A 27040-nucleotide genomic window follows, 5' to 3' on the forward strand; every position below is an offset into this window, starting at 1 on the left:
AGGTGCAACTTTGGTTTAACAGTTAAACAGTAAAACTTTGGGGAATTTGGGTAGCAGGGAAGCGGAGATGGTTGGAGCAGGGTGGGGGGGGGGGGTGGGTGTGTTCACTGCAGTGTAAGTTGAGAAGATGGGAGATGCAAAACTAAAGCAATACAGCACTACAGTTGGCAGGAAGGTGTGATTGCAGTGTGACAAGTTTACATAGGTAGAGCCCATTATAAATTCCTCTGTCCGCGTGACTACAGGAAGTGAGGCTTTGTAGACTGCCGAACTGGCTTGCATCAGACTGTATGTTTCACAAGAACTTCCCCCCACGCTACTTCATTTCACCCCATCAGCATATCCTTCTATCATGGGGGCTCTGACTGCTGCCAGTACGAGACAATGGGGGCAACTCACTCTTTTTTGATGTTGAAATTATCGGGCTAGAAATAAACAGTAGTATTAATCTTCCCCCTGATAAATGGCCAAGCGGAAGTGTGATCAGGCAGCACTGCTCTCCTGTGATAATACTGTGTTTCAGGGTAACAGAGAATGGGTGCTGCCCTGACATCTCCCTCGGGTGCTGCCTCGTGTACCAGAAAATAGCAAAATTGATCATTTTGAACTCTCTCCCTCACCCCCTACCCCCCCCCACCCCTCACTTTCCCGCTGGCCAGTTGTTACCTCTGTGTCTGCCAAAGCAAAACAGTGACTCGAGATTGTAGAGAGGGTAGAAACCTTCCCATTTGGTGGAACGCTGTCTGTCCAATTTGAAAAGATGCAGTTTATCACTTAGAGTGTTTGTTGTGGGTTTTAGGCAGTCAGATTTGGGTGTCCAATATAAAAACTCCAAGATCAATAGAACTATTCTTTCCTAAATAGATATTTATTAAGGAAATCGCCTCAGGCAATCTTCCAAGACAATAATTGGAATTAATCTCGCAATAGTACCAATGATAATTCAATACTCCACTTCATGCCAAATGTATACTGGCTGCCGAGTTAACAGCTTTTACAATAGCCTTTGAATAGATCCCTTCTGTAATGAATATGAATTATTCATGTAGCGACAAAATTAGCATGTTACCCAGCGACAGCTCCACTCACTCAGCCTTTGACCTAGTCAGCTGGTGTTTTAAGTTCATGTGTCTGGATTAATACAACAACAACTTGCATTTATAAAGCACCTTTAAGCCTAGGAAAAATGTCCCAAGAGGCCTTAACAGGAGTAAATGAGACCAACATTGACACCAAAGGCACAGAAGGAGTTGTTAGGAGGGTTTTAGGAGTGTCTCAAAGATGAAGAGAGACGTGGAAAGGCAGTAATACAATCCAAACGATTCAAATGTGAACTATGGAGGAAATATTTGTAGATGTTTGCTTGTTGAGTATGGTTGGTGCTGGAACAGTTTATATAACCATGAGCTGGGCATCCTTCTGAGTGAGCCTGCAAACCGCAGAGTGCAGGAAGATTCATCGTCTTTGATGAGCTCACTGACCTCAACCTGGGTAACAGTTAAGTGAGGAAAGGAGAAATCAAACTGTGGCTCGCTCTCCCAGAGCCAAAAATGAAAATGCATCTTCATCTGCATCTGGCAAAGGCACGAACAGCCTCAGCTAATGTTCCCTCTCCAGGCTCCCTCATGATCAGTGAGGCATGATATTTGATGACATATTTGGGTGACATATTTGAAGGCATTTGGTATCTACTGTAAATTAATGAGCATTTTATTCCCAAAATCCCCAGTGATCTAACCTATTGATCTATTAAATAGCATTACCATTTATGTTTGAATCGCTTCAGTGGAAAATGTTATCACTGTGACCTTTAAGGATCTAACTTACTCCCACGGATGTTGAGTCAGTTCGAAATCATGAGTTTTTTTTAGGGAATATCCAATTAACAAGCGTGGAGAGACCTGGAGGCAAAGGCCTAGTAGTGAATTGGCCAAATGAATGGGACCTTTGTTATCAGCAGATCAGAAAGCCAGGATGAAAGCGTCGGAGATATGTGAGTTCATTTCTTATTTTATTTAACTTTCAGCTCATCTGTGACGCACCCCATGAGAGCTGGTTCAGCTCAAGCCCAGGCCCACGTGAGAGCTGGTTCAGCTCAAGCCCAGGCCCACGTGAGAGCTGGTTCAGCTCAAGCCCAGGCCCACGTGAGAGCTGGTTCAGCTCAAGCCCAGGCCCACGTGAGAGCTGGTTCAGCTCAAGCCCAGGCAGCTGAACTTCATTGCTTCATGTCAGCCATACAAGTTCCAAGTTGTGGTTTGCAAAGCTTGGTTCCGTGATTTCGCTCTGTCACGACAGGAGACTTTTTTCCTCATCTGACGATTAAGGAACGGACGCTTCAGTTTATTAACTCTGGGCAAACATGCCCATATGAACAAGGGGAGGCCATTGGATCCCTCAAGCCTGTTCTGCTAATCAATTAGATTATGGCATATCCATATCTTAACTCCATCTACTTGCCTTGGCTCCGTAGCCCTTAATACCCTTGGTCAACAAAAATCTATCAATCTCAGTTTTGACACCCCAGCCTCTGGGGAGAGAGAGTTCCAGATTCCTATTACCCTTCGTGTAAAGACATACATTAAAGTTGCATTGTTCAAGGTATTTTACCAATTTTCTATTTGCCTTGGTGCAATTTTCCCTGTCATTATTTTCATATTTTCACATTCTTTTTGCAAATTGGCAAATGCAACATCTCTAATCAGAAAAGGAGAGAGAGAGAAAACAAGGGAACAACAGGTCAGTTAACCTGACATCCATCATCAAGAAAATGCTGGAATCTAGTGTTAAGGAAGCCTTAAATGCACTCAAAAAATTATAGCATGATCAAGCAATGTGGCTTTATGAAAGGGAAATCATGTTTGACAAATTTATCAGAATTTTTGAGGATGTAACTAGTCAGATAGTTAAAGGTGATCCAGTAAATGTAGTGTACTTGGATTTTTGAAAGACATTCAGTAAGAAGCTATACAAAAAGTGAATGCGCAAGATATGTTAATAAGCAAGATGCTCATAGAGTTGGGGGTAATCTATAAGTATAGATAGAGGATTGGTTAAGTAGGGGTCACTGGGGCATTTTCAAGTTGACAAGCTGTGACTAGTGAACACCGCAAGGACCAGTGCTGGAACTTCAGCTATTTTCAATCTATATTAATGACTTAGATGAAGAGACAGAGGGTAATGTGCCTCAGTTTGCTGATAATACAAAAGCTAAGTGGGAATGCAAGCCCTGAGGAGGACACAAAGAGGCTGCAGGTTGAGCGAATGGGCAACAAGATGGCAGATGGAACATAATGTGGGCAAGTGTGAGGCTATTCACTTTGGTTGTAAGAATAGAAAAACAGAATTTTTTTAAATGTGTGAAACTTGTAAATGTTGTTGTTCCGAGGGACTCGGGTGTACTTATCCAAGGAACACGGAGGTTAACATGCAGGTGCAGCAAAGCAATTAAGAAGGCAAATGACATGTTGGCCCTTATCACAAAGAAATTGGGGAACAAGAATTCGGAAGTGGGCTGCAGCTGTACAGGGTTTTGGTGAGACCACGCCCAGATTACTGTGTGTAGTCTCAACTGAATTTCTAGTAAGAGGGAAAGGAGGAGCTTGCATTTATGTACCGCCTATCCCATCCTTAGGACCTCCCAAAGTGCTCCACAGCCAATTGGGTACTTTTTGAAGTGAAGTCATACCATAGACAAATGTAGCAGCCAATCTGCACACAGCAAGATCCCACTGGTTAATGACCTATTGAACTGTTTTACAGTGATATTTGTTCAGGGACAAATATTGGCGCAGGACACTGGTGAAGAACCTTTTCCGAACAGTGAGCGCAGGATTGTTCACATCTGCAGGAGAGAGCATTTTAACATCTTATCCAAAAGACAGCGCCTCTGATACTGTAGCACTCCCTCAGTGCTGGAGTGGGAGGTGAACCCACCACCCACTGATTCAGTGCCACCCACCCATTTAAGATTGAAGGTGGTGTAAAGTGTGCTGGTGGCACTGCACAGTCTCCTGGGCTGGCACTAATGTTGATGATAGATGTCGTGGTGTTGGTGGCTCCTCGGGCTGCATTGGCTACAGTTGCAGCCCTAGTGTGAAGTCCAAGATCATCTGTAGAGACAGAACATTAAGTTCATGAGAATTATATAATGAATTGAGATGGTTGCATAACTCATTAGAATTTATTGTAACATGTCAGTGAAGACAGATAATCTTGCACATTGTGACACCACTAAAAATGTGTAAGTGTACGGTGAAGCTGATATTTTATATCCCATTCTTGAACAGTGTGCACTGGAATTTAATTACATTTATATACTTAATGACAATTATTGGAATCAATGTTAATCTGATGGGCAGACTCCCTTTCACAAGTTCCTAGGCAAAGGGACACTCTATCTCTCTCTAAGAGGTTCACAACTGAGAAGACCTCCTTTCAGTAATGTGGAGAGACTGGAGGAGCTGGGATTGTTCTCAGGGCAGGGAAAGTTAATGGAGGATCTGTCAGCAATGTTCAAAATCACAAAGAATTTTGATAATGTAAATAAGGGAAACTGTTTCCAGTGGTAGAAGGGTTGGTAACCAGAGGACAAAGATTTAAGTTGATGAACAAAAGAAAAGAGGTGACATGAGGAAACCCTTCTAATCAATTATGATCTGCTTGAAAGGGTGGTGGAAGCAGATTCAATAATGATTTTCAAAAGGTAATTGGAAAAGTACTTGAAGGGAGGGGCCCTGTGGTTCTCAGGGGTGTCAGAGAATTATGGTTGTTTGCCAACATGGAGCCATATGTTATAAGGCTCTAAATAAGTCTAGGGGCTCATATCTTCACCTTTCATACTTCAGCAACTAATTGTTAAAAGTGCTTCTCACTGTGGCTGCTGAAACCCTCATCCATGCCTTTGTTACCTTTAGGTTCAACTGCCCTCCTGGGCAGCCCCCCACCTGCGCTATTTTGCAACGCCTCAAGTTTAAAATTCTCATCCTTGTTTTCAAATCCCTCCATGGCCTCGCCCCTCCCTATTTCTATAACCTCCTCCAACTGTACAACCTTCCGAGATCTCTGCACTCCCCCAAATCCAGCTTGTTGCATTCCATTTGCAGCCATGACCTCAGCTCTGGGGTGCTGACCCCAAACCATTCCAGCTCGCCCCCCTATTGGATGATGCTTTAAACCTAACTCTTTGACCAAGCACTGGTCACCCATTCTAATGTTTCCTAATGTGGCTCAATGTCCGTTGTTCTCTGATGATGTGAAACAGCTTGAGATATTTTAACTAAATTGAAGGCGCTATATAAATGCAAGTTTCTTCCTGATATATATTTAGACCTTCACTGATCCTCTACTCAAGCTACGCCCAGGTTCATTTTGTTCTAAAGATTAAACCATTGGCAGAACAAGAGGGGCAGGGGAAGAAGCAACTTTGCAATTTAATCCCTGCAGTCCTCCATCGTGTCTCCGATTTTAACTTTTTGTTCTTTATCTGCCCTTTTTTTCCCTAAACCTGCACTTTTGAGACTCAAGTTTGGCCCAGTGCGTCGCACTCTTGCCCCTAAACAAGGAAAGTTGTGCATTCAAGTCTCATTCCGGGTGATGTAGGTGGACACCCCTGTGCTCCCATCACGGTGTGCAGCATTGTTAGAGGTGCCTGTTTTCTGATGAAAATTAAATGATATTGTTAATGATAAGACTGTTAATATTGAAATAAATGAATATATTGTTTTCGACAGAAACGTGAACCCTAAAATGGGGAAGATCTAGATGATATCCAGGTATGGAGAGAGATGGGACAGAGAGCAGTGCAAGTCGTTAAGCCATATCTCTCACACATTGGAGCTGCTGCCATGCTAATTTGGTTGAGTTTTCTGAAGATGTCATTCAGACAATGGATGAGGGAAACCCACCCCAGACTTTCTAACCGCTTCTCAGGGATGACTAAAGGTGGACAATAAATGCTGGCCTCACCTGTACCTCAACACTCTGAGGATGAATTACCATACAGTCATGTCCGCATGCAGCCTCATACACCCAGCAATGGCTAGTGCTTCAGGTTCTACACGCCCACATATCTAAACCTGCAGTATAATGAATAAATTGAAGCAAATGTCCCTTATTCTGAAATCAATGCTTGGTTTTATATATACATTTATTACATTTCATTCCCAGGATGTGGGCATTGCTGGCAAGGTTGTTATTTATTGCCCATGCCCTAGTTGCCCCTTATGGAGGTGGTTATGGGTCTTCTTCTTAAACCTGCTTAGAAATAGCAGTTTGATGTAACTGAGCAGTTTGTTAGTTGTTCCAGAGGGCAGTGAGGTATCTGAGGCAGAGAGAAAACATTTGAAGCAGAGGAAACTGAATTGGACCAGCCATATAAATACTGTGGTTACAAGAGCAGGTCAGAGGCTGGGAATCCTGCGATGAGTAACTCACCTCCTGACTCCCCAAAGCCTGTCCACCATCTACAAAGCACAAGTCAGGAGTGCGATGGAATACTCTCCCCTTGCCTGAATGAGTGCAGCTCCAACAACACTCAAGAAGCCTCACACCATCCAGGACAAAGCAGCCCCGCTTGATTGATGCCCCATTCACAAACATTCACAAACATTCACTCCCCCCACCACCAGTGCACAGTAGCAGCAGTGTGTACTATCTACAAGATGCACTGCAGGAATTCATCAAGGCTTCTTCGACAGCACCTTCCAAACCCACGATCACCACCATATAGAATGACAAGGGCGGCAGATAGGTGGGAACACCACCACCTGGAAGTCCCCCTCCAAGCCACTCACCACCCTGACTTGGAAATATATCACTGTTCCTTCACTGTTGCTGGGTCAAAATACTCCCTAACAGCACTGTGAGTGTACCTACACCACATGGACTGCAGCAGTTCAAAAAGGCAGCTCACCACCAACTTCTTAAGGGGCAATTATGGATGGGCAATAAGTGCTGGTCCAGCCAGCGACACCCACATCCTATGAATTAATAAAAAGTGGAAAGATACAGGGTTAAATGGAAAGAGTGGGATAGCAGGATTAATTTGGAATTGCTCCGATTAAACACATACACAGGCAGCATAGATATGGATGGAGAAATGGCTTGTTCTAAGTTCTAACTATATTTTCCCACTCAAACTGCATTGCTTCTCTTCTAATGATGCAGCTACAGCACAACTGACAGTGCAAATCCTGGAAGGTGGCCAGGCAGGTTAAAAAAGTGGCTAATAGGGCCTTGGTGATCCTGGGCTTTATAAATAGAGGCATGGAGTACAAAGGCAATGGTGAACCTTTATAAAACACTGGCTCAGCCTCAACTGGAGTATGGTGTACAATTACGGGCACCTCACTTTAGGGAGGATGTGAAAGTTTCAGAGAGGATGCGGAAAGAATTTACGAGAATGGTTCCAGGGATAAGGGACTTTAGTGACGTGGGTAGATTGGAGAAGCTGGGGCTGTTCTCCTTGGAGGAGGGCAGGTTGAGAGGAGATTTGACAGAGGTGTTCAAAATCATGAGGGGTCTGGGACAGAATGGATAGGGAGAAACTGCTTCCATTTTGGTGGGAGGTTCGTGAAGCAGGAGGCACTAATTTTAAGAGGTTAACAAAAGAATCAAAGGCGACATGAGGAAAAATGTTTTAGGCAGATAATGGTTAGGATCTGGAATGCAGTGCTGAAGATTGTGGTGGAAGCAGATTCAATCAGAACTTTCAAAAGGGAATTGGACCATTATTTTAAGGGAAGAAAATCTTGCAGGACTACAGGAAGAGTGGAACTAGCTAAATTGCTCTTATAGAGAGCCGGCAGGGCTGAATGGCCTATGATTGTTTTATTCTTTCACAGGATGTGATGTCACTGGCTGAGCCAGCATTCATTGCCCATCCCTAGGTGCCCTTGAGAAGGTGGTGGTGAGCTGCCTTCTTGAATCGCAGCAGTCCATGTGGTGTAGGTGTAGGGAGGGAGTTCCAAGATTTTGACCCAGTGACAGTGAAGGAACAGCGATATATTTTCAAGTCAGGATGGTGTGTGGCTTGGAGGGGAACTTCCAGATGGTGGTGTTCACATGTGTCTGCTGCCCTTGTCCTTCTAGATAGTAGAGAGTTTGGAAGGAGCTGTCGAAGGAGCCTTGGTGAGTTTCTGCAGTGCATCTTGTAGATGGTATACACTGCTGCTACTGTGTGTCAGTGGTGGAGGGAGTGAATGTTTGTGGATGGGGTTCCAATCAAGCAGCTGCTTTGTCCTGGATGGTGTCAAGCTTCCTGAGTATTGTTGGAGCTGCACTCATCCAGGTAAGTGGAGAGTATTCCATCACACTCCTGACTTCTGCCTTGTAGATGGTGGACAGGCTGTGGAGAGTCAGGAGGTGAGTTACTCATCGCACAATTTCTAGTCTCTGACCTGCTCTTGTAGCTACAGTATTTATATGGCTGGTCCAGTTCAGTTTCTTGTCAATGGTAACCTCCAAGATGTCGAGAGTGGGGGATTCAGTGATGGTACTGCAATCTGTACTGTAACAATTCTATGCTCCTCTGTTTCTACAGGTAAATCATGAACTCAGTTGGGACTCTGACCTGATAGGAGATTTACAGACAACTTGGAGCTACTTTATGTTTCAACACCTCATTGGCACTATTCTGTTTTAACAATCCCAAGCCGATTTGCATCAATGCTAAAGTTGCTGTGTGAATGCAGCTTTAGCCTTTCTGCCATAAGCAGTTTTTTGTCTAGAGTGTACAGCCATTCTGGTAGCATGACCATCAATTCTCCTCCCTGTTCTCCTACTCATCTTCGATCCTCGCCCTAAGGCAGCAAAGTTGTCTAAACAAAGAGACTGCACTGGTCTTGTGATTAGAGTCAGCCTCAAGCCATGAATGTTGTTGCAAGGAAACAACTCATCACATGATCTGTCTTAAGATGCTGGTACATTTTGCCATGACCAGGAGCATTGTGTTAACTCTCTCAATGCCACCTTTTGCTCTGTTTGTTATCCTTTTCCTATCTCTCCAGAAGGACATAAGAAAGAGGAGGAGCCATTCAGCCCCTTGAGCCTGTTCAGTTAGATCACAGTGATCCATATCTCAGATTTTTGTTCCCACCTTTGCTCCATATCCCTTGATACGCTGACCCAATAAAGAGATGGGCAATAAAAATGTTGGCCTAGCCAGTGACGCCCACATCCCTTGAAAGAATTTTAAAAAACCATATCAAACTTGATCTTCAAAGTTAATTAATCCCCATCATCCACAGCTTTTTGGGGGAGAGCGCTCCATATTTCCACTACCCTTTGAGTGAAAAGGTGCTCCCTGATTGTCCTTCATTGACCTCGACAGAGGAAATAGTTTCTCTGGAGCTTCCTTCGTACAAATATTCCTTTTCCATCGACCTTCCTTCAGGGTTCATCCACTCTCAGTCTCACTCTGCCATCCCGCATTGCAGCCAGAGTTGGGCAGTGGGCTCCCTGCTCTGTTCCTTCACAAGGAGTGAGATTAGGAAACACTTTATCATGCAAAAGTTAGCCAAAAGGAATCAGCACCTTTAAGGGGGAGATGGAAAATGTTAGAAAGAAGTGCAAAAAGGATGTTGAAACATAGAAAATAGGAGCAGAGGTAGATCATTCAGCCCTTCGAGCCTGCTCCGCCATTCAATATGATCATGGCTGATCCTCTATCTTAATGCCGTACTCCCGCTCTCCCCTTGACACCTTTAGAGTCCAGAAATCTATTTCCTTCTTAAATATATTCAGTGACTTGGCCTCCACAGCCTCTGTGGTAGAGAATTCCACAGGGTCACCACCCTCTGAGTGAAGAAGTTTCTCCTCATCTCATTCCAAATGGTCTACCCCATATCCTGAGACTGTGGCCCCTTGTTCTAGACCCCGCACCCCCCTTCCCCCCACAGCCAGAGGAAACATCACCCCTCCATCCAGTCTGTCCATCCCTGTCAGAATTTTATATGTTTCAATAAGATCGCCTCTCATTCTTCTAAACTCCAGTGAATACAGGCCTAGTCGGCCCAATCTCTCCTCATACGACAATCCTGCCATCCCAGGAATCAGTCTGGTGAACCTTCGCTGCACTCCCTCTATGACATGTGTATCCTTTCTTAGGTAAGGAGACCAAAACTGGACACAATACTCCAGGTGTGGTTTCATCAAGGCTCTGTACAGCTGCAGTAAGACACCCTTGCTCCTATATTCAAGTCCTCTCACAATGAAGGCCAACATACCATTTGCCTTCTTAACTGCTTGCTGCACCTGCACCTTGCTTTCAGTGATTGGTGTACAAGGACATCCTTTGTACATCAACATTCCCCAGTCTACTACCACTTAAATAATACTCTGACATTCTGTTTTTCCTACTGAAGTGGATAACTTCACACTTATCCACGTTATACTGTATCTGCCATGTATTTACCCACTCACTCCACCGGTCTAAATCATCTTGAAGCCTCTTAACAAACTCCTCATCGCTCACATTCTCACCAAGTTTCGTGCTGTCAGCAAACTTAGAAATATTACATTTGGTTCCCTCATCCAAATCATTGATATGTATTGTGAATAGCTGGGGCCCAAGAACGGACCCCAGCAGTACCCCACTAGTCACTGCCTGCCACTCCCAAAAAATACCTATTTATTCCTACTCTCTGTTTCCTGTCTGCTAACCAATTCTCAATCCATGCCACTATATTACCCCCAATCCCATGTGCTTTAATTTTACACACTAACCTCTTATGTGGGACTTTATCAAAAGCTTTCTGAAAATCCAAATACACCACATCCACTGGTTCTCCCTTATCTATTCCGCTCGTTACGTCCTCAAGAAACTCCAGTAGGTTTGTCAAACATGGGGCAGAATCTTCTGCCTGTTGGGCAGGCCGGTCGGGAGCGGGCACGGGCAGGTGCAGAGCCAATCACCACCCGTGATTGGCTGCGCGCCACCATTTTACGTGACACACGCTCGGTAGCACTCAGCACTACCTGTGCAGGTGGGGGGAAGAGGGAGAGTCGGGTCCTGCGCTCTTCCCGAGGCACAGAGCTGCCTGGGGGAGATTAAGTTCAAGTTGAAAATTAAAAACCATTTACACATGTCCCCTCATGTGACAGTGTCACATGAGCTGGAGCATGTTTGTGAAATGAGCAAAATGTATTTATTAACTTAATAAAACCTTCATGAAGCCTCACCCTGCCCATGGATGAGGTTTCATGAAAAATGTGGAGGCCGCTTGGGCTCTTCACCTGCCCCCCAATCTTAAAGTTGGACGGGCAGCGCTGAGAATTAGTTTAATTGGTTTATTAATGGCCTTAACAGGCCTTTGGCAGTTCGGAGGGCACACAGTCACCTCTGACCCGCCAAAGAGAAAATTCTGCCCATGATTTCTCTTTCATAAACCCATGTTGACTTTGTCCAATCCTGTTGTTTTTTTCTAAGTGTCCTGTTATCACATTCTTTATAATAGACTCTAGCATTTTCCAGACTACCGAGTTTAAGCTAACCGGTCTGTAATTCACTGTTTTATGCCTTGCTCCTTTTTTAAATAGTGGGATTACATTTGCCACCCTCCAATCTGCTGGGACTGTTCCAGAATCTACAGACGTTTGGAAGGTGACAAACCACGCATCCACTATTTCCATGGCCACCTCCTTTAATGCCCTAGGATGTAGATTATCAGGTCCTGGGGATTTATCGGCTTTCAGTCCCATTAATTTCCCCAGCACTATTGTTTTAGTAACACTAATTTCCTTCAATTCCTCCTTCTCACTAGACCCTTGGTTCCTGAGTATTTCTGCGGAGTTATTTGTGTCTTCCGGTGTGAAGACAGAATTAGGTGATACTTTGAAGCTGTCGGTATAACATGTGATGATCTGATACACACGAGCAGCCTGAATTTGGTCATGTGGTCCCAAAGAAGCCTCCCCGTTGAGAATCCCTAAGTCCTGTCTTCCATCCCTTACCCTCAGCTTAGATTACACCTCCTGACTTAAGCATGGACAAGCCTGGAATGGAATTTTGCTGAGAAGGGTATAAAACCAAGACAGATGGAGATAAGAAGCAGATCAGCCATCACCTAATTAAATGGCAACACAGGTTCGAAGGGGATGAATGGCCTCCTCCTGTTCCAACATTTTGATGGACAAGTCACTATTGCATGCAAAATATCTAGACCTGTTCACCAGCTGTGTAGGACCTTAGTTAGACCACAGCACTGCGTACACTCTAATCCCCAGATCTAACAATAGATGTGTGGTGAAGATGTAAAAAAAGGATGATACAGGCACTGTGCAACTATCCACAAGGCTGGATAGACTGTGCCTCTTAACTCTCGAAAAGAAAGATTGAGGGCTAAGAGAGTTTTAAATTATGAAGGGACTTGATAAGATTAACATAAAGGTGTTTCTATTTGTGACAGAGTCCTAAGCTAGGGGCCATAAATATAAGATAGTCACTAAGAAATCCAATAAGGAACTCAGGCGAAGCTTCCTTTACCCAAAAGAATGGTGACAATGTGGAACTCACCACCACAAGGAGTGGTTGACGTGAATAGTATAGTTACATTTAAGGAGAAACTGGATAAACACATGAGGGAGAAGGGAATACAGCTATATCCCACTTTACGTAGTCCTGAATAATGTAGTTTCATTATTAAGTAGTTAAAAAATTACTATCCATTTATTTATTTTGAGTATTACCTACCCCATTGTAAAGTAGATTGGAACTAGGTGCAAAGGTTTTTTTGTAACTGTCTGCATGGTTATCAGCTGGGTGCATCAACAAAAGGGCCATTTCCCAATTCTCCCCCCACATCGCCACCACCCACCAGCACGCCCATCCCCCCACCTTCCACCCCACCCCACTCAGCCTTGGAACATAACCCTCCTAGCCAAGAACACTTCCTTCTGAGCCTGTGCTGAGGGCTCTGCTCCGTAGGGAGTTCCAGGATTTTGGCCCAGCGACAGTGAAGGAACTGCGATATATTTCCAAGTCAGGATGGTATATGGCTTGCAAGGGCACTTGCAGGTGGTGGTGTTCCCATGTGTCTGCTGCCCTTGTCCTACTAGGTGGCCAAGGTCGTAGGTTTGGAAGGTGCTGTCGAAGGAGCCTTGGTGAGTTGCTGCAGTGCATCTTGCAGATGGCGCACATCTATATCCATCAGTGGTGGAGGGAGTAAATGTTGAAGGTGGTGGACGGGGTGCTGACCAAGTGGGGCTGCTTTGTCCTGAAAGATGTTGAGCTTCTTGAGTGTTGCTGGAGCTGCACTCATCCAAACATGTGGAGAGTATTCCATCACACTCCTGACTTGCGCTCTGCATGCCTCTTCTAACTATGGTGTCAATACTATTAAATACCAGGAGCAACTCATACATGACAGGATAAGAATAAGATGGAAAGTCACTTGAAACGTATAAGATCCTGAGGGAATGATGACAGGGTGGATATGGAGAGGATGTTTCCTCTCGTGGGAGAATCTAGAACTAGGGGTCACTGTTTAAAAATAAGGGGTCACCCATTTAAGACAGAGATGAGGAGAAAGTTTGTCTCTCAGAGGGTTGTGAGTCTTTGGAACTCTCTCAAAAGCCGGTGGAAGTAGGGTTTCCGAATATTTTTAAGGCGGAGCCTTAATAAACAAAGGGGTGAAAGGTTATCGGGAGCATGCGGGAATGTGGAGTCGAGTTGACAATCAGATTAGCCACGATCTTATTGAACGGCAGAGCAGGCTCGAGGGGCCAAGTGGCCTACTCCTGCTCCTAATGCAAATGTTCATTGTAGGGAAGGACTTCCGTTTCTCTCAGGAATCTACCATTCAATGAACCACGTTATAAAGTGGCTTGCAATGTGGGTGAACAGTGAAGCCAGTTTTACCCACAAACGCAGTGTGATGAATGACTGGGCTGCAGTGGTTCAAGAAGGCAGCTCACCACCACCTTCTCAAGGGCAACTAGAGATGGGCAATAAATGCTGGCCATACCCCCTGAATGAATATTTTTAAAAATGACTAGTTAAGCTGCTGTTCTGGTTGAATGAGAAGTGCCAGCCAAGAGGCTGGGAGATCTTCAAATAGGAATCTTTAACGCCTGCTAGATGCTTCAACTGAGGAAAAGATGATCCTGTAATGTCCTGCCACTGGACGCACGTTTAAATTTGGACCTAGCATTAGAGTTGAACCCTAAAATAGAACTGAGGTCGTTGGAAAGGAGGATTGGGCTACATGTGTAACCATCCCTTATTGACACACTTTAGATAAGAAACCTAGAATCCTGCACAAATCAAGGCATCTTGAAGTTTCTTTTTATTTTTTATTATCAATTTCATATGACCTCCCCAAACTCAGTGTCTCTAATCTCATTAACAATCTCGCTATAGTATGCACTTGCTGAATTTGTCACACGTTGTTTCCAGGCACTCTATCCGAGTCACATTTTCCTGTCATGATTTGTTGATAACCACCAGCTAAGCCACTGGGAACATCTGCAAGTATTGAAGTGACTGATTTACACTGATTTAGACAGTATAAGAAACAACAACAACTTGCATTTATATAGCATCTTTAACACAGGAAAACATCCCCAGGTGCTTCACAGGAGGGATTAGCAAATGAAGATTGACACTGAGCCCCAGAAGGAGATATTGGGGCAGACCAAAGGGGTCAATTTTAAGGGGCGTCCTAAAAGAGGAGCCTAAGGAGGGAATTCCAGAACTTTGGGCCTAGGCAGCTGAAGATCCTGTTCTGTCAGAGATGCCAAGTTTGCAAGCGAGATGTTAAACTGAAGCCCTCTCAGCTCTCCCAGGTGGATCTAAAAGATCTCCTGGTGCATTATCAAAGAAGAGTTACCCCCGGTGTCCTGGGCAATATTTACTCCTCTATCAACATCGCTGATAAGATTTTCTAGTCATGTATCTCCTTGCTATTTATGAGATCTTGCTGTGCACAAATTGGCTGCATAAAACAGTATGACAATGGCTACACTTCAAAAGGGCTTCATTCCCTGTAAAGCAGTTTGGGGCACTATGTAAATGCAAGTTCTTTCGTTTTGTTCCTGGATTAGCATCGATCAGCCAATGAGGTCAAAGTGGAAATTTCCGGACTGCACCCCTGCCGCTGCCCTGGACTTTTAACCTTGCCTTTTCCCCGGCTCTCCCAATGGATTACACGGCTGCCTGTGGCCTGAGGAGAGTCATATACAGTAATGGGAAAAGCATGGCGACTGGACAGGGCGGACAGTGTGGGGCAAGTGATTCCTTCTCCTGCCCAGCACTTTCTAATGCTAGTCTGTTCCACTCTCCGCTTTGGATCAGCCCTCACTGGAAAGCACAATCCAATCACCACTCAGGCCCAATCCTGTTCCACTTTTATCACGCACTGTAACTTTACATTCTTTAAGAAGAACATTATGTTCATCCACGATCTCCGTTGTCATTTCTCTGTCATGAAATTCAGACAGAAGGTATCCAAAAAGCATTGTGCCAATGCAGAGTGCAAAAGAAATTAAATACTAATGTATTTGTTTTCAAGGCTGTACCACAGATGTGCTCCTTCTGCCAGACATCATTAATGTGTTGTAATCTAGTCAACCCCCTGATGGTTGGCTGCTTGGAAGCAGCTGGAAAGACTAGTCTAATTCCGATTAAGGAGCAGAGAGGAGAGAAGAGAACAGACAGAAGCCCTTGTACTTTCCAATTAATTGAAAGTCCTCTCACTTTGATTGTGAAAGATTCACACTCCAGGGAGCGTTGTCATGCAAATGAGGACATTAGTATCTCAGGAGGTGCTGTACCTAACATTTGCGACTCACCGCGCACAGCTCTTGTCTCTGAGTCAGAAGGTTGCAGGTTCAAGCCCCACTCCAGAGAGTTGACCTTGATTTGAGCTTTGCTCTCAAACTGTAGCTGTCCCACACCTGTGAGACAGCACCTTCACAGGCTCTTATAGCACAGATTCAGCCCATTGTGTCTCTTTCTCCCTAGCCCTGCAATTATCTCCTCTTCAAGTCTTTATCTGCCTCCCTTACGGAACCTGCTTTCAGGCACATTCCAGATCATAAAAAGAACCTCTTCATCTCTCCAATTATCTTAACCCTGCATCCTCTGGTTACTGACCATCTTGCCTGTGGAAACAGCTTCTCCTTATTTACCATATCAAAGCAATTCATGACTTTGAAGACACATTAAACCTCCCCTTGTCCTTCTCTGCTTGAAGGAGAACAAACCCAGCTTCTCTAGTCTGAAAGGCATGAATTTTCATAGCAGCTTTCAGTACCTCAAAATGTCTCAAAGTGAGTTACAGCCACTTCTTGGAATGTAGTCACTGTAGGAAACACGGCAGCCAATTTGTGCACAGCAGGATCCCACAAATAGCAATGAGATAATGACCAGGCAATCTGCTTAAAGTAAAAACAGAATTATCTGGAAAAACTCAGCAGGTCTGGCAGCATCGGCGGAGAAGAAAAGAGTTGACTTTTCGAGTCCTCATGTCCCTTCAGCAGAACTGGAAGTGATTAATTGTTTAAAGTGATGTTTGGCTGCATTGACCAGACACTGGGGAGAACTCTTCTGCTCTTCTCCGAATGGTGCATGGGATATGTTGTGTCCACGTGAGAGAGAAGATAGGGCCTTGGTTTAACATCTCATCTGGAAGACATTATCTGTGACAGTGCGGCACTCCCGCAGCACTGACCAGCTTTGCCGCTAAGCTGCTTAGGTGTGTGGCTGGGTAGCAGTACAGGACTTACCGCACAGGGAACTAACCGGCTGCCCACGCGACATTTCCAGCCATGCGGCCATCTTAACGACGCAGCGCGACAAACAGACAGAGAAATTCGAGGGGACAGCGTTCCTGACGTGGGAGTGTCAGGCTGCAGGTTACGCTCGAGTCTCTGGAGTGGGGCTTGAGCCCATAATTGTTCTGTGTTGAAATGCTGCCAAAAGAGCCACAGCTGGGGGGGTGTATATATTTCACTAGGTCATGAGGAAAAGATTAATGCATATTTTCCCAAAAGCTGAAATTAAGGGTGAAGCATGAGATTTCTGGAACTTTGCCAGAGAACAAACAGTGGCAGTGAGAGCTGATAATGAGTTAACAGTGTGAATAAAGGTCAGAGGGATGAGGCAAGAAATTATTATGCCACACAGTCATTTCACCATATATACTCCGAATTCATTATGAGAGACAGTCTGAATGACTCTAATTTTGGTTTAGGATATTGGCAAACAACTTCTGATCCATCGAAGACACACCAATTCTTATTGCAGATATCAAGAGGACAGACCAGGGATACTTAAGACAAGTTCATAATTTGGGTTGTAGCTAAAATGCCATGGAGACAAAGCCAGTGGGAATCACCAAGTGGAGCTGCCAAAAGTTAACAGAGAGTGAGCAGCAGGGAAATAGAACAAGTTAATCAAAGTGTTCCCTTGGGTTGTCTAAATGATACCTGGGGGACTGAAGCAATGAAGATGTTAAACGGAGGGCAGCAGTGACAAAAGAGGCATTTAACAACGTGAAGGAGTTTCTATAGAGCTGTAAGATCAGAAACTGTGGTAAGTAATGTGTCTGAGTGCTGTGTGTGATCAGCAGCAGATGTGAGGGATGATATGCTCACACTGCCGAAGTGGAAGATAGGCTGGAGAAGTTAGAGGTCTGAGATTACAGAAAAATCAGCTGGGGAAGGGAAAACGAGAACCAGGAAGGAGGAGGAAGCCTTGTTGAACTGCAACAACAAGAGAGAGAGATGGAGAGAGTAAGAAAAGTGGCAAATATGAGAGAGTTGACAGATTGTGGGCGCATTATTAAAGAGGTAGCAGAAAGTTTTTGGTGTATTAATGTCTGGAACGGTTGGTAAGGTTTATGGTTCAAAAGGGAGAGAGAGGAGATTTTGTCTACATGATGTACCCAATAATCCCCCAGAGTTCAGAGGATATATTTGATCTGATGTGGGACACACACAGTGAGAAGCAATGGTTCATCTGGGAAGTCAAGCCAGAAGTAGCTAAATTGTAACCCCTTTAAAATTATATGTAAAAAAATTTTCTAAATTTGTTCACCCATGGGATGCGAGTGTCACAGGCAAGGCCATTTATTGCTCACCCCTAAATGCCCTTGAGAAGGAGGTGTTGAGCTGCCTTCTTGAACACTGCTGTACACGTGGTGATGATGCTTGCACAGTGTTGTTAGCTCAGGGGTTCCAGGATTCTGACCGAACTACATTGAAGGGACAGCCAATAGTATCATTGGTCACCACCACCCACCCTCCCCCTCCCTCCTATTTGTCATCATGCTGCCCCTTAACAACATCATCCAAAAATACAGCATCAGTTCACTGATGACACCCAGCTCTCTATATCACCACCGCCTCTCTTGGCCCCTCCACTGTCTTTTAATTATCGGACCAACATCCAGTGCAGGATGAGCAAAAATCCACTCCAACTAAATTTTCAGAAGACTGAAGCCCATATCGTTGCTACAAATTCCATTCCCTAGCCACCAACCCCATTCCTCTACCTGGCAACAAACAATCTGAGGCTGAACCAGCTTGTACACAACCTGGGTGTAGTATTTGACAACATGATGAGCTTCTGACCACATATCCACACCATCACTAAGGCCGCCTATTTCTATTTCCGTCACTCGTCTTCACTCTGCCTCAGCTCATCTGTCTCTGAAACTTTCTTTCATGCCATTGTTACCTACAGACTTGACTACTCTATCCTGGCCGGCATCCCACATTCTAGCCTCCATAAACTTGAGGTCATGCAAAACTTTGCTGCTCATATCCCAATTCACATCAAGTCCTGTTCACCTGTCACGCCTATGCTCGCTGACTACATTAGCTCCCAGTTAAGTAAAGCCTCGATTTTAGAATTCCCATCCTCATTTTTAAATCCCTCCATTGCCTCGTCCCACTCTGTCTCCATTATCCCCTCCAGCCCCACAATGCAGCCGCCCCCCCCCCCCCCATAGATCTCTTCAACATGCCCAATTTTAATCGCTCCAGCATTAGTGGCCCTGCCTTCACCTGTCTGAGCCCCAAGCTCTGGAATTCCCTCCCTAAACCTCTCCAACTCTCTACACTTCCTTCCTTTAAGCCATTCCTTAAAACCCACCTCTTTGACCAAGCTTTTATTTATTTGCCCTAATATCTCCTAATGTGGCTCAGTGTCAGATTTTGTCTGATAACCCTTCTGCAAAGCACCTTGGACCATTTTACTACATTAAAGGTTCTATATAAATAAAAGTTGTTATATATTTCCAAGTCAGCATGGTGTGTGGCTTGGAGAGGAACTTTCAGATGGTGGCACACCCATGTGCCTGTTGCCCTTGTCCTTCTAGGTGGCAGAGGTCATGGGTTTGGAAGGTACTGTCGAGGGAGACTTGGCGAGTCCCTGCTGTGCATCTCGTAGATGGTACACACTGCTGCCACTGTGCGTCAGAGGTAGAAGGAAAGAATGTTGAAGGTGGTGGATGGGGTACCAATCAAGCGGGCTGCTGTATCCTGGATGGTGTTGAGCTTCTTGAGTGTTGTGGAAGCTGCACTCATCCAGGCAAGTGGGGAATATTCCATAGCACTCCTGACTTATGCCTTGTAGATGGTGGACAGACTTTGGAGAGTCAGGAGATGCCGACTCCCCAACATACAGAATAGGCTGACTGACTTTTTCTCATAACCACAGTATTTATGTGGCTGATCCAGTTCAGTTTCTGGTCAATGGTGACACCCCAGGATATTGACAGAGGGGGTTTCAGCGATGGTAATGCCATTGAATGTCATAGGAAGATGGTTAGATTCTCTCTTGTTGGAAGTGGTCATTGTCTGGTACTTGTGTGGCGTGAATGTTAATTGCCACTTATAGATCCAAGCCCAAGAGTTGATCAAGTCTTGCTGCATGTGGGTACGAAGGGCTTCAACATCTGAGGAGTTGGGAATGGAACTGGACATGTACAATCATCAATGAACATCCTACTTCTGAGTCTATGATGGAGGCAAGGTCACGGATGAAGCAGCTGAAGACGATTGGGACTAGGACACTACCCTGAGGAACTCCTGAAGCGACATGCAGAAGATCAGCTAAAGGCCAGAAGATCAGTTGTTGTGGTCACATGATTCCCAAAACAGTGCTCTGATCCAGAGGAAGAGAAACACCAAGAAGCCTGTAAAAGTATAAAATAAGTGGAGCTTCACAATATCTGATTTCAGTATAAACAGATTGCGGTGTTACTGAATCAGAATCTTTTTATTGGAATGTTCAAGGGCAAATCTGAGTGTTGAAGGACATTCTGACTTATCCAAGATGGAGACATTGGGTATTTTTGGCTAACCCCCATTTATGAAAAGTGGCTGGTCAATGGGGAACAGTGAGATAGCTCTCCATATCCCTCCTGGCTCCTGAGGGTGATGCTGATGGTGGGAAGGCAGGGTGGATAAAGATTTGGGAAAGAAAAACCCATTTTCTTTTGATTCAGTTTAACATGATGCACCAGTTGGACAATGATGGCTTTGTCCAAATCATTGACCCATCAGCATACAGTCAGTATGGCTTATCAGTTAGTAACTTAGGAACAGAAAGAGGCCATTCAGCCCCACAGGCTTATTTCATCGTTCATTAGATCATGGATGATCTGCAGCATAACTCTATTTACCCTCCAGTCCTCCATATCCCTTGCCACCCTCACACAAGAAAAATCTATCAATCTCTGCCTCAAAAGCAACCCCCCCCCCCCCCCGCCACCTCCCCCGACCCTCCCCCACCTCCACAGTTTTTTGGGAGAATGAGTTTGGTGATAAGATGTGCTTCTGGCTTGTGCCCCCATGTTCTGGACTCCCCACGTCAGAGGAGATAGTTTGTCTCTATCTGCTCTACTGAATCCTTCTAACATTTTAAATGCCACAATTAGATTTCCACCGCTCGTCAACCTGCTGAACTCAAGGGAACACAGGCTACGGTTTTGCAATCTGTTCTCACAGTTTAACCCTTTAAGCTGTGGTATCATTCTGGTGAAGCTGCACTGCTCCCCCTCCAAGGTCAAGATATCCTTCCTGAGGTGCGATGCCCAGAAGTGAACTTGGTCACTCCAGACTCGTGGGAAAATAAATCACAAAACCATTCACTACAACTTCCCCCCAAAAAAACAGTTAAAGCTTTTAAAAACACAGTAAAGTTCTCTAACTTTCTCTGCACTCCCAACCTTTCTGATAATTGACATTTAACCTCTTACATATGATAGCCATGTGATTCATCAACGTGAAAAAAACATGACATTTTCCTATTTATGGCCCTGTTTTTGAAGCTGTGGTTCCACAATCGAAGGGGACATAAAGATTACTGTAATTGCTGTGACCATAGAGTTGCTCGTCCCAGTGTTCACTCACCATGAACGAAAGTCAAAGAACAAAGACTCATTCTCTAGACCAAGCAGTTAGTGTCACGAAACACTGAGCTGCCATTTTCTCAACAACAGCTCCATTGATTCACCATTCCGCGGAAGAAAAGTCTGTTGTCGGGCGTATATCTTAACCCTGAACAGCCAAGGATCTTATCAAGCTAAATGTTCCGTAGTTTATAACTCCATTTTTCCTGTTACACAGCTAAATATAACGTCCAAAATGGCAGCCATTTGTAATGTCACCATTGTCTGTCACCCCATCTCACTTGGCAATCCACTTTGCCGACCAGAAATTTACCAGACTAACCATTAGTTTCAACTTGCATCCGCACTTAATAGACTGAAGTTTTTGTATAAGCATCTTTGCCATTATCTATTGATACCTTAGTGGGTACGGAGGGAAAGTAACAGTTGTGAATTCAAATTCCACCATGGCAGGTTCTGAAATTAAATGCAATAAACCTGGTTAGTTGTGGACTTGTGTTAGAAAAATGATTAATAATGAAAAAGCTCTGTTGCTTCATCGCCCTCCCAGTCTGGCCTACGGTTGACTCCAATCTCTCATTATGTGTTTGATTTTTAAGGCCCTCTATTGTTACCTAGCCAAGTGCTCAGTTGTGAGAAAGGAAGGTGCTCGCAGTGAACTACAGTGAGTCAAGGAGAAGGTCCAGCAGTGTCTTCTCAACACAACTAGGGATGGCCATAAATGCAGGTCACACCTGAGAACAAATAGAAATAAACGACACCTAAGTTTCATTGAAATCACGTGCCTTCCACTTTCAAGATGGAAATGTATCTCATTGGAAGCGGACCCTTGCAACACGTTCATCTTCTCAATTAGGATCTATTCAACAGTCAAAGTCTTTCATTCTTTGCTTCCGCACTCTGCTGAACGATCTGGCGCATGCTGGTAATAGCTTCATGAGCACTTGAAGTCCTCCAGCAACCCAAACCAGTGATAACTCTGTTGAGCCTTGACCATGAGTATTGGTGGGCTGGTTGATCATGAGATGCCTCACAGCGGACCACCCCACCAACCCCCCCCTCTACCCACTGCCCCCCATCACCCTCCCCCTCATCCAGGCCCCTGACCCAACACATCCTTTCCTGTCTAGGCCATTGAAAAGCAAAGAGGAGCTGGAACCCCTGATGATGTTTCCCTTTCCTTAGCACAGGTGAGCTGGGATCAGCTATAGCCTTGCCAACTTCACCAAGGTACCTGTGGCTGACTGTCACCCTCAAGCAACAATCACCCATTGAATCACCCAGAAAACTGCTTGATCTTTGTTTCCTTAAAAGGAAGAACTAATCAAGATGTCCCACAACATTTCCGTGCCAATGAGTGATTTTGGAGTCTTATTTTGTATGGTCTAGTTTTGCTTGGGTCCATTGCAGTTGTACAGGCAAATCAAAAATAAATTAATTTTATTCTAATGTCTTTCACTTGCTCTGGTTGTTATTTGATAGTTTTTAATCGAATGGCTAAATGCTCACTGATTCAACTTGAACTGATCCTTTCTGTCACTTCTCACTCTCTCTCTCCCTCCATCTCAATAATTAAACAACAGAATTGCTGGAAAGGAAGACAGGCTGTCAAAGCTTTTTGTCTTGCACTCATCAGGACAGATTCGCAAGAATACCAAATCTCAAAGGGGACAACAATTAATACTGCATGAGAAAAGGGTGCTGATTGGTTAGCAAGTCAGCTCCGGTTGGTTGAGTTGCCATGGAGAATGCACCAGGGGATTATTGCACCCCATGCCTCGACATTGCTGATCATATGAACATACGAATTAGGGCCACTCGGCCCATCGAGCCTGCTCCCCCATTCGATAAATTCATGACCGATCTGATTGTAACATCCTGCCTGTATGCATTTATATAGAGCTTTTTATGACTGCCGGATATCTCGAAGAGCATTACAGCCAAGGAAGTGCTTTTTGTTTTTGAAATGCAGTTACTGCTGTAATGTAGGAAACACCACAGCCGATTTGCACACAGCAAGATCCCACAAACAGCACTGTGATAATGACCAGATCATCTCATTTTGGGACGTCGGGTTGAGGGATAAATATTGACCTGGACATGGGGGATAGCTCACCTCCTCTTCTTCAAAATAGTGCCATAGGAACTTTTACTACAGATGAACAGGCAGACGCAACATCTCATGGTTCAACATCTCCTCCGAGAAACAGTTGCCTCAGGAAACGCAGCACCTTCTGCATTGAAATTCCAACCCATATTTCGGCGCTCAAGCCACAGGGAGGGGTCTAATAGCCCAGAAGCATGAGTGCTACCAACTGAGCCACAGCTGACACTTGCTCTCCAATTCCTTTACTTTACTATCCTTTACTTCCTCTTTCAGTTTGCTATTCCCTTCCCTGAAGAAGCCATCTCTCTTTCATAGGATCATAGTAGGACATTCAGCCCATTGTGCCTGAAAAAGCTATCCAATTAGTCCCACTCCCCCTGCCCATTCCCTACAATCCCGCAAATTTTCTTTATTTCAAGCATTGATCCAATTCCCTTTTGAAAGTTACTATTGAATTTGTTTCCACCATCTTTTCAGGCAGCGTATTCCAGGTCATCATAACCCACTGTTAAAAAAGATGTGTTAACTTCACCTCATCGACCCCCCCTACCCCCACAAACCCCTCCCCGCCCCTGGCCACAGTTCTTTTGCAAATTATCTTAAATTTGCGTGCTCTGATTTCTGATTCTGTGACACTGGAAATATAGTTCCTCCTTATTGAATTGAACAAAGCTCTTCCTTTCTCTGTTGCCTCTCTGGGATCAGTGTCAGCTTTACCCTCCCCCTTCCTGTCATCTCCACCTCCGTCCCTCCCTCCCCCACTCCCCACCCCCCACCCCCCCAACCCGGTACCCCCCCTCCCCAACCCCCTCTCCCTGCTATCCACCTTTCCTCACGTCCACTCTCTGCCAGGTCCTCTAATACCTGAGTTCTGCAGGTGGTGGGATGTTTTTCACTATCGTTCCCAGTCTTTCAGCACTCGAATCAAATCCTGTCAGTGGAGATGGTGAAAGCAGGGTGAAACTCAATCAGTAACTTGTCCTTTCACTGCATTCAGAGCTCACCCGAGCAACAGCTTCGACTCGTTTGAAAGGTTTGATCACTGAGGCTGCTGTGACCTCTCCCAGCTCCCCTCACAAAAACAACATAAAGTTTTATCTCAAAATGAATTGAAATTTTTGGGATGAGGGATTTTGCGAAACAGGAGCAATGAGGAGGAATGCAGATGAAGAACAATAGAGTCCCAGCTTTCTAATAATTGGACCTGAGGTAAAGGGAAGGTGCGCGTTTCTATAGTGTCTTTCACAACCTCAGAATGCCCCCAAGCCACTTTACAGCCAATGAAGTACATTTGAAGTGTGCTCACTGTTGTAATGTAAAAAAACGTGGCAGCCAATTTGCCCACAGCAAGCTCCTACAAACTGCATCGTCATAATGACCTGGTGACCTGTTTTAATAACATCAGTTAAGGGATAAATTTTGGCCCAGCCACGAGGGCCACTCCCCTGTTATTCTTCAAATAGTACCATGAGATCTGGGGCCTTGGCTTTACATTAGCTCTGACAGTGTAGCCCTCCCTCAGTACTGACCCTCTAATACTGCAGTGCTTCCTCTGTATCAACCCACCAACAGTGCAGCGCTTCCTCAGTACCAACCCACCAACAGTGCAGCACTTCCTCAGTACCAACCCACCAACAGTGCAGCACTTCCTCAGTACCAACCCACCAACAGTGCAGCGCTTCCTCAGTACCAACTCACCAACAGTGCAGCGCTTCCTCAGTACCGACCCACCAACAGTGCAGCGCTTCCTCAGTACCAACCCACCAACAGTGCAGCGCTTCCTCAGTACCGACCCACCAACAGTGCAGCGCTTCCTCAGTACCAACCCACCAACAGTGCAGCACTTCCTCAGTACCAACCCACCAACAGTGCAGCGCTTCCTCAGTACCAACCCACCAACAATGCAGCGCTTCCTCAGTACCAACCCACCAACAGTGCAGCGCTTCCTCAGTATCAATCCACCAACAGTGCAGCACTTCCTCAGTACCAACCCACCAACAGTGCAGCACTTCCTCAGTACCAACCCACCAACAGTGCAGCACTTCCTCAGTACCAACCCACCAACAGTGCAGCACTTCCTCAGTACCAACCCACCAACAGTGCAGCGCTTCCTCAGTACCAACCCACCAACAGTGCAGCACTTCCTCAGTACCAACCCACCAACAGTGCAGCTCTTCCTCAGTACCAACCCACCAACAGTGCAACACTTCCTCAGTACCAACCCACCAACAGTGCAGCGCTTCCTCAGTATCAATCCACCAACAGTGCAGCACTTCCTCAGTACCAACCCACCAACAGTGCAGCACTTCCTCAGTACCAACCCACCAACAGTGCAGCACTTCCTCAGTACCAACCCACCAACAGTGCAGCACTTCCTCAGTACCAACCCACCAACAGTGCAGCGCTTCCTCAGTACCAACCCACCAACAGTGCAGCTCTTCCTCAGTACCAACCCACCAACAGTGCAGCGCTTCCTCAGTATCAATCCACCAACAGTGCAGCGCTTCCTCAGTATCAACCCACCAACAGTGCAGCGCTTCCTCAGTATCAACCCACCAACAGTGCAGCACTTCCTCAGTATCAACCCACCAACAGTGCAGCACTTCCTCAGTACCAATCCACCAACAGTGCAGCACTTCCTCAGTACCAACCCACCAACAGTGCAGCGCTTCCTCAGTACCAACCCACCAACAATGCAGCGCTTCCTCAGTACCAACCCACCAACAGTGCAGCGCTTCCTCAGTATCAATCCACCAACAGTGCAGCACTTCCTCAGTACCAATCCACCAACAGTGCAGCACTTCCTCAGTACCAACCCACCAACAGTGCAGCGCTTCCTCAGTACCAACCCACCAACAATGCAGCGCTTCCTCAGTACCAACCCACCAACAGTGCAGCGCTTCCTCAGTATCAATCCACCAACAGTGCAGTACTTCCTCAGTACCAACCCACCAACAGTGCAGCGCTTCCTCAGTATCAATCCACCAACAGTGCAGCGCTTCCTCAGTATCAACCCACCAACAGTGCAGCGCTTCCTCAGTATCAACCCACCAACAGTGCAGCACTTCCTCAGTATCAACCCACCAACAGTGCAGCACTTCCTCAGTACCAATCCACCAACAGTGCAGCACTTCCTCAGTACCAACCCACCAACAGTGCAGCGCTTCCTCAGTACCAACCCACCAACAATGCAGCGCTTCCTCAGTACCAACCCACCAACAGTGCAGCGCTTCCTCAGTATCAATCCACCAACAGTGCAGCACTTCCTCAGTACCAACCCACCAACAGTGCAGCTCTTCCTCAGTACCAACCCACCAACAGTGCAGCGCTTCCTCAGTATCAATCCACCAACAGTGCAGCGCTTCCTCAGTATCAACCCACCAACAGTGCAGCGCTTCCTCAGTATCAACCCACCAACAGTGCAGCACTTCCTCAGTATCAACCCACCAACAGTGCAGCACTTCCTCAGTACCAATCCACCAACAGTGCAGCACTTCCTCAGTACCAACCCACCAACAGTGCAGCGCTTCCTCAGTACCAACCCACCAACAATGCAGCGCTTCCTCAGTACCAACCC

At 45.5% G+C, this 27040-nt stretch overlaps 1 long non-coding RNA gene across 1 annotated transcript in view; it reads right to left on the bottom strand.

The window, feature by feature from the left end:
• Positions 1-849: 849 nt before the first annotated feature.
• Positions 850-27040, bottom strand: part of LOC121271542 — an 84675-nt gene continuing 58484 nt past the window's right edge. Inside the window, exons 2-3 of the long non-coding RNA XR_005941734.1 lie at positions 5965-6074; positions 850-4109 (exon numbers count right to left, since the gene is read on the bottom strand). This is a non-coding gene — a long non-coding RNA (uncharacterized LOC121271542). The remainder of the gene's footprint in view (positions 4110-5964; positions 6075-27040) is intronic.

Source organism: Carcharodon carcharias, chromosome 31 (genome assembly GCF_017639515.1).
Source record: "Carcharodon carcharias isolate sCarCar2 chromosome 31, sCarCar2.pri, whole genome shotgun sequence".
Classification (NCBI taxonomy): domain Eukaryota; kingdom Metazoa; phylum Chordata; class Chondrichthyes; order Lamniformes; family Lamnidae; genus Carcharodon; species Carcharodon carcharias.